At 33.5% G+C, this 11,524-nt stretch overlaps 1 pseudogene; it reads left to right on the forward strand.

The window, feature by feature from the left end:
• The first annotated feature begins 670 nt into the window (after window positions 1-670).
• Window positions 671-11,272, forward strand: LOC117911540 (annotated as a pseudogene).
• The last annotated feature ends 252 nt before the right edge of the window (window positions 11,273-11,524 follow it).

The raw sequence follows: 11,524 nt of genomic DNA on the forward strand, positions 1-11,524 counted from the left end.
TTTAGCTTGGGCGTTGCAAACAAGAGAGAAGTGAGCTAGTTATAGAGGAGAGGTTGCTGCAAAAGAGTCTTTACAGTGGAAACAAAGAAACAGAGTAAGGAGATTACTATCTACTGTAAGCTAAGCAACTTTTGCTCCAGAGGAATCGCTCAGGTTTAGCTATCTCATACCCCAGGTTTTCTATTGTTACAGTCATATTACACTTCTTGTTGATATTTGGATGTTTTTTTTTACTATCTAATGTGTTAAAATTGTTTCTCATTTCTGTTTGCTTGGTCTCTGTTTCACCTGAATGAGTTGCATGGTGGTTATGTCGTTGTTCATGTGTTAAAACCACTCAAAAATTCCCACCAACTCTTAAAAGCTCCTTGATCCTCATAAATTGGAGTTGGATTCAATGGTATTATCTTCTCTTGTGCATGCTCTGTTTTTTTTCACCCTCTCCTCTGTTTATGGTATTTTTTTGGAAAGTTAGGCATCATGTTTGGGTTGGTCGTTTTGATCAAAATGCTTCTGAGAGAGTTCAAGTAAAGAAGACGGTGGTCATTGGTGTCAGACTGGTTCTTTCTCAACAGTGCAGGTAAAGAGAGTCTGGTGAAATAGGACCCGTCTTCGCCTCACATTGTTTATGATCTTTGCTATGAGGAGTGTTGCTGACATTCAGGTATAAATGGAGAGTGGTGCAAACAGTGACAATGGGCGGCATCCTAAAGCCATGGAAGAATCCTGGTTTAGCCAATTTTAGAACCATCCAAACCTTTGGATGGCTAGATATGTATATGGTTTGGTGTTCTTCATTACTAATCTACTAGCATGGGCAATTCGAGATATGGCCATGGTGCCCTAACAGAGATGGAGAAACTACAAGGGTGCAAGGGTGTGCGAGATTGTTTAAGAGCAGAAAGTGTCAAGTAGTTAACAACTTAACAAACTGGTATTTAAGTAGTTAACAAATTGTTTGTTGTAACTAATTAGATGTGTTTGTTAGTAACTGATCTTTAAATTCCTGTATATAAGAAACAGAGGACTGATCAGTGTTGTAGTGGGTTATAGCTCAATTTCAGTTTCCATCTTTCTGGTTTTCTCTCAAACAAATGCTCTGCACATCTTCTTCTTTTCTTCATATCTCTGAGTTTTTTCTTGGTATCAGAGCCATCAACTAACATCTGCAAATCTTTTTTCCATGGCATCAGAAGGATCAACGTCTTCCACGGATCATCCTAACTCTAGTTTTACTCATCATACAATGCCATCATTGAATCAGGCATTCACGGTAAGACTCGATCAATCAAATTACTTACTGTGGCGAACTCAAATGCTGAACATCATCATTGCAAATGGCCTTGAAGAGATGATCCATGGAAAAATCCCTACTCCTTCACGGTTTCTTGGCGATTCAAAGAACATAAATCCAGAATACAGTATATGGAAATATTAGAATCGCTTAGTAATGTGTTGGATTTATTCTTTTTTAACAGAAGGAGTGATGTCACAGATTATCGACCTTGATACTGCATCAGAAATCTGGACTGCTCTAGAGAAAATTTTCTCAGCAGTTTCAAAGGCTCATATCATGCAGCTTCGCTTCCAACTGCAGACAACAAAGAAAGGAGGATTGAGTATGATGGAATATCTACTCAAAATCAAGTCCATTGTAGATAACCTGGTTGCAATTGGAGAAAACATTACAGAGCAAGATCGAATTCTCTATTTACTTATAGGACTCGGAGCAGAGTACAATTCGTTTGTCATTTCAGTTACCTCTAGGCATGAACCATTAAGCCTAGAAGAAATTCATAGCATGCTCTTGACTCATGAAAATCGATTGGAACAACAATACACAACAGAAGAAACAAATCTCCTACAAACAAATATTGCAACAATGAACCTTCAAGGTCATAACAAAAAAAATCAAAAGTCTGGTCAATTCAAGACTCAAGGTAGAGACAATAAGAATCAACAACAATTTAATCATCAGAATTTTGGTAGAAGCCGTGAGAGAGGCCACTATAACAACAATGGTGGAAATTTTGGGCATGGTCCAGGAAGAGGTAGCTTTAATAACCAGTTTTACTCATCTGAAAACTTCAATAATGTTTATGGTGGCAGCAATGGAAAACCACAATGCCAAGTATGTGGTAAATATGGTCACATTGCGATTAATTGCTATCATAGATTTGATTAAACTTATCAACCAACAATGAACAATTAGCTTGATGCAATGGTTGCAATTTCGTCCACTGTTGGAGATGGAAGCTGGTACATGGATATCAGAGCTACGCATCACCAAACTCCAAATCTCAACAATTTGAATTCACATACTCCATTTGCTGGTTCAGACAAAGTCGTCGTTGGAAATGGTAATCGTTTAAATATCTCAAATATTCGACACTCCACTATTCTTCAACTTTTCGATCTTTAAATCTAAAAAATATTTTACATGTTCCACAACTTACAACCAATCTGATAAGTGTGAATAGGTTGTGTATTGACAATAATGTTATTGTGGAATTCTTTACTAATGGATTTGTGGTGAAGGATCAAGCTTCGAAGAAGGCTTTTCTCCCAAGCAACCTTAACTATGGCTTATACAAACTGTCGTCTTCAACACCTAGTAGAAGATATCAAGATCCTGATGATAATAAACTTGCTGGAAGAACAAGCTTAACAATTGAGGTCCCATGTATGTCATCTATATTACAACTTCCCAATAAGGAAGTTCTATGGCATTTCAGGTTAGGCCATCCTGCACGTAAAATAGTCAATAAAGTTTTGAGTGCTTGTAGCTTGCCCCCAGAACATTGGACAGGTGTTTATGAACCTTGTCAAATGGCAAAGAGCCATCACTTATCTTTTACTTTGTCTGAATCCAGAGCTTCTTAGCCTTTTGCTCTTGCACATTCTGATCTATGGGGCCTTGCCCCTGTTGTTGGTGCTAATGGTGCAAGATACTTTGTGCTCTTTGTGGATGACCATACAAGATTTTCTTGGTTGTATCTACTAGCTTCTAAAGATCAAGCTATCTCTGTCTTTTTTCAATTTAAAGTGATGATTGAGACTCAATTTGATACTAAAGTTAGAATGCTTCAAACTGATTGGGGAGGAGAGTTTCAAGCCTTTCCTAATACCTTGTGTATGTTTGGGATTCTGCATAGAGTATCTTGTCCATCCACTTTTCAACAAAATGGTCGTGTGGAGAGAAAACATAGGCATGTGGTTGAAGTAGGTCTTTCCTTGCTTGCTCATGCTTCTATTCCACATAAATATTGGTCTTTTGCCTTCCAATCTGCTTTATATTTGATTAATAGGCTTCCTTCCTCTGTTATGAACTTTTCTTCTCCATATAAGACTCTTTACCATTGTCTACCAGATTATTATTTTCTTCGTGTCCATGGTTGCACTTGTTATCCTTTTCTCCGCCCTTTTAATCGCCATAAATTTGCATATCGATCAGTTAAATGCACCTTTATTGGCTACAGTTCTAAGCATAAAGGATATCTTTGTTTAAACATGTCCACTGGAAAAATACATATATCACGACATGTTATTTTTGATGAACTAGATTTCCTGTTTGCTAAGCATTCTACAGTTCAGCCTCCTTGTCATGTTTTCCCCTCTCATTGTGCCATTCCTTTAGTAATACCAACCACTCCAATATTTTCCCTCTTGCCTTCCTCATCCAGTCCATCTTCAGAGCTGGTTCCAATCTCTAATGATAGTGTTTCAATTTCCTCTTCTAAAGTTGCACCTATTCCAATAGCTCAACCGTCTTTCTCTCATGTTCCTCCTTCTTGTCATCCCATGACAACGCATGCCAAAAATGGCATTTTCAAACCTAAGATATTTGTCCCCTATTGAGACTATTTTTCATTCACCTAGTGAACTGAATTCCTTTAAGGAAGCTGCTAAAGTTCCTAAATGGCAGCAAACTATGCACATTGAATTTGAAGCTCTTGTGAACAATAAAACATGGGTCTTAGTTCCTCTTCCGTCTAATTAGAATATCATTGGATGTCGTTAGGTTTATAAATTGAAGTATAAACCTAATGGAACTGTTGAACGCTCTAAAGCATGTTTGGTGGTGAAAGGATTTCATCAAACTCTCGGTTTTGATTACTTTGAAACCTTTAGTCCCGTGGTTAAACCTACTACTATTCGTGTGGTTCTCTCTTTGGCATTGAGTAAAAACTGGTCTATCAGACAACTTGATGTTCATAATGCCTTTCTTAATGGTGATTTATCTGAGCAAGTTTTTATGACACAACCCCCAAGCTTTGTGGATCCCTCTAAGCCCAACTTTGTTTGTAAACTTACCAAGGCATTGTATGGTCTGAAGTAAGCTCCACGGGCTTGGTTCACCAAACTCAGCTTCGCCTTAGTTAAATGGGGCTTTTCCATGTCTTAAGCAGATACATCAATGTTTGTTTACTGTAACAATTCTACCATACTTGTTGTCTTGGTTTATGTTGATGATATTATTGTCACTGGCTCAAGTTTCTTGCTCATTGAACAACTTATATCCTCCTTAAACTCTTGCTTTGCTCTCAAAAATCTTGGTCCTCTAAACTTCTTTCTTGGAATAGAAGTGTTGAATTCTGGATCTTCTTTGCATTTAAGTCAAGCTAGATATATCTTTGATCTTCTTTAACGTGCTGGTTTGTCTGAATCAAAGTCCATGACTTCCCCAATGGCTGCTGGCCTTGTTCTTTCCATAGTTGATGGTAGTAGATTAGAAGATCCCACATTCACTACAAGAAAAAGGCTTTCATTGACAGTTTTTCACCATCAAGATATAGTATATCTGTCAAGGTATGTTACTATTCATATATGTCATCTATGCCAGTGTCAAGAAAAGTTTAAATCTACATTGACATTTACATATATGAAGATTGTTTCTATTTCTACTAATTATGGAATCTTTGTTAGTATGACATATGTCAATGTTTCTTTCACTTTTGTCACGGTTGGATTCAACATATGTCAAGATTCTTTGATCTTATGTTAATGTTAACTTGCTTTTCTGTCAAGGTTGCTGCAACAAATGTTAAGGATAAGTATAATATGTCAAGGTTTCTCGCTATTGCAGATGTCAATGTTGGGCATTAACCATCTATCAAGGTTGCCTATGAAAAATTTAATATTATTTTATTACAATTTTTAGTTTTTAATGGAAAATTAACCTATTACCATATTTGGTACTATTTAATTATTATTATAATAATTAAGTCCTAAAACCACACAAATAAACTATTAATCAAGGAAAAAAAATATTATATATACATTTGAATATTAAAAACACAATGGAATAAATATTTTTCTAGTTACTCTCTATTTTCTATATATAAAAAATTAATTACAAACATTCAATTAAGATAATATACAAACTTAAATTAAAAAGTACAATACTATCTTCGTAAGAGGGTCTCTAATTCTTCATCATCTTCTTCTTTTTTTCTTGGATACCTAATAGGATAGACATAACATTAATAGAAAAGTAAGTAACAAATATCAAAATAGCCATTTTCAAATTATAAGGTACTTTCATTACAAGAATACATCAAACATATATGCAATTTGTAGATACCATATCTCTAGCATTAATCTTCAAGCATTGCCCTCTAAAAAGACCCCAAAATCGCCAACACCTCTATCTCAAACCTATGATAGAAAAAACAAACCATGTTAACAAAAAGAAAACTCAAATTGAGAAATTAGATATCTAACTACAATTAAATATTTTTAAGAATGAATTCTAAGTTTAATTATTGTGCTTTTATATTATGGACCTAAATAACTATAAAAATATACTTCTTTTTAGTTTCTAAAAGGAATGCAAAAAGGAAAAGAGAAAAAGAATGTTCCAAATATATCTTTCATGTTATTTTGGCTTTTAAATAGATAAAAACTCACATTACCCAAGAAATAATTGAAATTAAAGTTGAGCAGAAATTTTAATTATCTCAATCATAAATAATGAAATATCTAAATTCAAATTCATAGAAATCATACTCACTATTAATTTCATGCACCAAATGCATCTAAACTTAACAAAATAAAAAATCAAGGATATTCTCCTTCAATTTTTCACAAGCAGCACCAACATGGGAAAACTGGCTCCTCCTTATAATCAAACTTTCTCGTGGCTAACATCATTTCCCCCACCCCAAACTACATCCCAAGCTTGTAGAGTCAATTGTATTCACCAATTTTATCAAGAAGGTTGCATCCCAAGCTTGCAGATTCAACAATGTTCATCAATTTAATTAATAAAACCTTGTGGATATAAAACACTCTTATTTTATTAACAACATTTATACTAGAGAATATTTTTTATATTGTCACACAATAAAGAAAAGATCAAAGACAATAGGAAAATTCAGAGAAGTGGACAATTATCTCATGACAAACACTGAAATAATTTCCATATTATACAACTAATATGCATCACCAGTTGAAAATAATCAAAAGCAAACATTCACCAATATGGTTACTGACACACTCAGCAACTAACTAGAAAGTAGGGAAATTAGATAGCAAACAACAAAAAATAAATTAATGAGGGAATTTTATACTGCAGACTGAATGAAATTCATTTATACAACCACGTATTGTTGGTAGTCTAACATTGAACAAGCAAGGATTTTCACCTATAGAAGCCTATTCGGCATAGACATAACTTCTAATGAAGTATTAATCAATAATAATAAAAAAAAAAGTCTGTATGGTGAAGAGGTTTCTATTTAACATGCAAAAAAGTTAAATTATAAAACCTATCCATTAAGCTCTTTAGTAGAAGTATATCACCCTTTTAGGTCTCAAAACTTTGTAAGATTCTACCTTGAAGTAAATTATCCAGCTGACTTATGAGACTCACTAACAGTCAAAGGTTTTTTCAAATAAATTCCCTCTTGCTTAAAAAAAATTAAAAATTTTATTTATTTTTGGAAAAAAACAACAGTAGCAGGTCAAACAACCTTTCACAATCAGAAAAAGCATGGAGTGGGGCTTTTGTCTACATTCTATTAATAAGTCACACGGAAAACCAAGGGGATTATAAGTTCCTTATAATTCCTCTACCACTCTAAACACGCATCAACACCATAGGCAGGAGATGGAAACACATTTGTGAAGACAGAGGTTAACGCAACCAACATCATCATTGACACGGGAAATGGAAAATACTGTTAGCAAACCTATTACCAATTCTTCACAATGATGACAGTTCGCATCATGCATGCTGACAGTTTGCACCATGCATGCTAAGATGTTCACCCATTGCTTTGACATGTTAGCCACAAGGCATTGTCGTGGCAACATCCAAGTCATCTAGTACATGGGCTCAGAGTAAGATTATAACATTTTCCTTTCGCAATGTATATCTCAACCAAGAAGTACAAGTCAAAATAATCCTAACCCTTCAATTGCTTGTTGAGAATCAAAGGAACAAACAAAAAAAATGAAAATTTGAATCCTTCTTTTTACATTGCTGTTTCAGTTTCCAGTAGAAAAAAGAAAAGAAAATAAAAAGTCCTATAATGTATAGTATAGTCTAAGTTTCGTTCAGGCCAATGAAAAATAATTCAAAATTTCACCCTTATTTACTCAAAATGCCTCAGCAGCCAAACAAATCCTAATTTCAACCAAGATTCTTGTTAATCAAACAATCAGTTACAAAGAAATATGACATACACTACAATTTGAAAAAAAAAAAAAGAAAATCCAAAACTGATTGAAACAAAAAGAGTGAGCTTATGATTATTTTCTACGCAATTTTTTTAATCTCATTCTCCCTCAGTGTTTCTTGGCCACCAAACAGATCTTGAAAAGCATTCTAAAAAGATCCAGAGTCACCAAACCACTAAATTCAATGAAAAAGACAAAATGAAGCTATGATGAGTTTATGCTTTAATTCCTCCTCTTTTTCCTCAATTTTTCTCGGCAACCAAGCGGATCGACAAAAACAAATTAAAGAAAAGACCAACAATCGAAAGAGATAGAGGATTACTGGGCTTCTGGGGAACGCTATTATCCCATTTGGAAATGGAGAAATGGACCTTCTCGCGAGTGAGGGCTTCGGATTTGAATGGCTCATTGAGGCAGTTCCTCAACAGATTCGCGCAAATGTTCGAGTAGGATATGTACATCATCCCCACTGCTCTCCAGAATGGCACCGCCACACCTCATCCCACTACCGACACCATTGATTTTCTTTCTTTCCTTCTCTCTCTGATCTTCGCCTTCTTCACCAAGGAAATTCGAATTCAGTGAAACCCTAACCCTAATATAAACCCACCTGGATATTCGCTTGGATTGGGTCCGAATATATCGAAATGGGTTGAGCTTAATTATGGTCCGGATATTGTATTTTCCTTAATTAGATTATATCTAGAAAATTAGTTTACAAAATAATACAATTACAATATTAATTAAAAGCACTTAGAATAGGAATATCATCGAACACACTCCTTTTTATTTATGTTTAGACATTAGAATTTTTAAAATCATTTCTAAAATTATAGAAATAATAATATGTAATTCTTCAAAAAAAAAATAATAATTACACTTTTATTGATCATTATCAAAATGTTTTTTTTTTTTTTAGCTAATATCTACAAACCAACTAATTTTCCTTAAAAGTATTTATAATGGAAGGGTTATTATTAAAAACACTAAAATCAATCACAAATGGACTCTAAATCTATTATAGTATGTAGTCACAAAGTTACATATCTTATTCTCTACTTTGCTAATTTCAACTCAATATATATAATTAAATAGCTTCCCGAATGATGGAAACAACATGATATTGACTTTTATTAAAAAAAAAAAAAAAATCACGATTGGAGCAATGATTCTCAAGTGAGTCTATTCTAACGTCTTATTATAATATCCAATTTTTTATTTTCTATTTTTTCACTAAGATTAAATATTTCCTAATTGAAATGAATGGTAAGGATGAGATTATAAAATAAACGATCCAAATTTCACCAACATTAATATTATCACACCAAAATTTAAATTCTTATTATATGATACTCAACTTTATGAGAATCAATTTATGGAATATATTTATAACTTGTATAATGCCAATATACTATAATTAATTTTATTCTTTCCTAATATCTAAATTCGTATGAGTTAACTTAACAAGTAAAATTTTGAAACCTAATATTATGCCCGTCAATTTATAAATAAAAATTTCAATTATCTTAATTTTCAAGTTCACATAACTTAATTAATTACTCTTAAATTAAATACAAGTTAATTACTAATTTAAAAATAATGAAAAATAGTTTATAACAATAGATTATATTAATACAAACTCAAAAAAAATAAAAAAAATATTCATTAACATCAATGAATAAAAAAATAGTTTATTAAGATTGATTTTATTTATATCAGTTATTAAAAAAAAAAACCATAATGTAGCAAATTTTATTTCACTAAAATTAGTGAATAAAAAATGATTTATAAAAATTTATATTATTGTTATTGGTATAGACTAAAAAAATGATTTAATCAATTTGATAAATAAAAAAATGAAAATTGATATTAACATTATTAAAATAATTTATTAAAAAAACATTGACTTCCTTAATCAAAATAGATTGTTCTTACTTCAATTTATAATACTTAGTAAGTAAATTAGATCAACACATATCAAACAAATTGTTATCATTATTGTTTTTATTTAAGTACCTTGACATATGAACATATTAACTATACATTGACTTATAAATTATCTGTCAAGATTCTATTATATAAGTCATGAAAGAATTCAAAATTTTTTATATATGTCATTATTGGTTTAAACAAGTTGTATATGTCATTATTGTTCATTTAAATAGACAATATTGACATATATCACCTTAAGTCAAGATAATATATATCAATAATGACCTTTTTTCTTATAGTGCTTGTACCGGAGTCTTGTGGGTGCCCTACAATATTGCACAATCACTAGACTATACATTGCTTATACCGTTAATAAGCTTTGCCAATTTATGCATGCTCCAACTCTACTCATCTTCAAGCCGTGAAGCGTGTCCTTCGCTATCTCAAAGGTTCATTGTTTTATGGGCTTTCTTTCCAACCATATTCTTCCATTGATCTTATTGCCTATATAGATGCGGATTGGGCATCTTGCCCTGATGATAGACGTAGCACCAGTGGCTGCTGCATATTTTTTGGAGGTAATCTGGTCTCTTGGTCAGTTTCTAAACAAAAGGTGGTTTCACACTCTAGTATTGAATCCAAATATAGGGGCTTGGCTAATGCAACAGTTGAACTCACTCGGATCCAGTCATTGCTTAAAGAACTCTTTGTTCCCCTGTTTTAGCCTCCTATTCTTTATGCTGATAATCTCAGCACTACTTATTTAGCTGCAAATCTTGTCCTTCATTCTGGGGCTAAACATGTGGAAATTGATTATCATTTTGTTCGTGAGCAAGTTTTGCAAAAAATTCTTGATGTTCGATTTCTCCCATCTGAAGATCAAGTTGCTGATATCTTGACCAAAGCTCTTTCAACTCAACGTTTCCTCCATCTCCGAAGCAAGCTCATAGTTCTTTCTCGTCCTGTGTGCTTGAGGGGGGATGTCAAGTAGTTAACAACTTAACAAACTGTTATTTAAGTAGTTAACAGGCTGTTTGTTGTAACTAATTAGATGTTTTTGTTAGTAACTGATCTTTAAATTCCTGTATATAAGAAACAGAGGACTGATCAGTGTTGTAGTGGGTTATAACTTAATTTCAGTTTCCGTCTTTCTGGTTTTCTCTCAAACAGATGCTCTGCACATCTTCTTCTTCTCTTCATATCTCTGAGTTCTTTCTGAAGGAATTCTGCGCATTAAACCTTAGATGTTTTACTTTCTATTTCACAATGTTCCTCTCAACAGCTGGTACATCCAAGTCGCACTAGCCTAGAGAATTGTAGCATTCTGGCTGGTGGTCTGCGAATGTTATCTTGTGGGTTGCCTTAACAATGCTTTCCTTCTTGGTTCCTTATACTTTTATTCAGCTCTTTGGGGGAGATTGCACATTTTGATGTTGGGGTCTTTCTCTTAATTCAGCTAATAAGCATAATCAGCTTCATTAAATGACTAAATGATTGTTGTCGCTCTGGAAAATATGCAGACAGATGTCATATCCATGTGATGTTACTTGCAATTATTGCATATGTCATGCGCATAATGGGGATCATCTTGATGTACATTTGGTATGTACCCGAGCCGTCATGCCTTCTTAACATTTTCTCCATCACTTGGACTTAGTGCTCAAGACTTGACCCCCGTAGAAAGAGACGGAGAGAGAAAGAGAGAGAGAGAGAGAGAGAGAGAGAGCTGTAGTGGTTCCTTGATGTTGTAAAGGCACATCCTAATGAGCTGAAGCTTGTAGGGCCCATTGCCATTTTTGGGTCTACCATTACCAAGGTGGACATATTTAGGGATGTTGCAGTTCTTATGGCCAACTACATTTATGAAATCCGAGCTCAAGGCTTTGAAATAAGTTACCTAAATATGGAG

The sequence above is a fragment of the Vitis riparia genome, chromosome 3 (genome assembly GCF_004353265.1).
Source record: "Vitis riparia cultivar Riparia Gloire de Montpellier isolate 1030 chromosome 3, EGFV_Vit.rip_1.0, whole genome shotgun sequence".
Taxonomy (NCBI): Eukaryota; Viridiplantae; Streptophyta; class Magnoliopsida; order Vitales; family Vitaceae; genus Vitis; species Vitis riparia.